Here is a 1,097-nt window from a genome sequence, read left to right as displayed (position 1 = left end):
TCCTATAGTAATGGAATGGGGATAGTTGGTTAGCCCTTTTCCCCATTCTAATTAAAAGCTTAGGAAATGTAAATAAGATAATCGCTGCGTCAGAGGGAGTGAGAAAGACGCTGATCGCCCCATGTTGGCCTTCGAGAGGCTGGTTCATACAGAGGTCACGTCCTTCAGAGAGCACTTTCCAAGGACCTTCCCTTCCCGAGAGAATCGGTCTACTCTTAACAGCCTCACTTCGAGAGGTACCTAAAAAAAAATCTCTCCGCTCTGAGTCTGAATGCGTTCAGACTGTCAGAAGCGAGAGGATCTTCAAGATTAATTGCAAGTCTCATTGCCAAAGCAAAGCAGTGCTGCATATTTTGCAGTGTACCAATCGGAGTGGGCCGTTTCTGGACATAGGGCAGGAAGAATGACTGTTCCTCCACCTCTGACCTCTGTGAATTAACTTTACTTTACCGCCTTCCCATTCCGTCTGAAGTATGGGATAAGCTAGCAGTCCCAACTATTGTAGAATACGGAAAATGTTGACGGCCTTCAGGCTCAGAGATTCGGATCTGTCAAACAACAAAACCCTTCACGATCTTTGAGGTCTGTGGAAATCTTGAAATTTTTTTAGATCGAAGCTTCCGGCATGGAACTTAGATGTAGTCTGAAGTTCCTGATGTCAAAGCATTTCGAACCTCTCCTTTCTGTAAACTTAATACACGTAACCAGAAAGGCTAATTTTCTAACCACTCTAGCTGCGGCAAAGATGGTTAGTGAGGTTTTAGCCATCATCAGAGGTTTTGGCTTTAGAGGACATAATTCGGTGTCCTCTAAGCCTTCCGTTCTTGCTAAGAACGAAAACCCGTCTAACCCTTGGCCCAGAGACCTGGAGATCAAGGGGATGGCACAATTTTTTGGGCAAGAGCCACAGAGAGTCCTGTGCCCTGTCGGGACTCTCAAGTTTTATCTTGATAAAACTAAAGAAAGTCGAGGTCATTCGGACAATCTGCGGTGTTCCGTAAAAAGACCAGACTTGCCCATGTCGAAGAACGCCCTGGCGTTATTTTTAAGGAGTCTTCTAAGAGGCTCATTCGTCATGTTTGAACAAAGATTTGAAA

The sequence above is a fragment of the Macrobrachium nipponense genome, chromosome 21, assembly GCF_015104395.2.
Source record: "Macrobrachium nipponense isolate FS-2020 chromosome 21, ASM1510439v2, whole genome shotgun sequence".
In the NCBI taxonomy this organism is placed as follows: domain Eukaryota; kingdom Metazoa; phylum Arthropoda; class Malacostraca; order Decapoda; family Palaemonidae; genus Macrobrachium; species Macrobrachium nipponense.
This window is presented reverse-complemented; position numbering follows the sequence as displayed.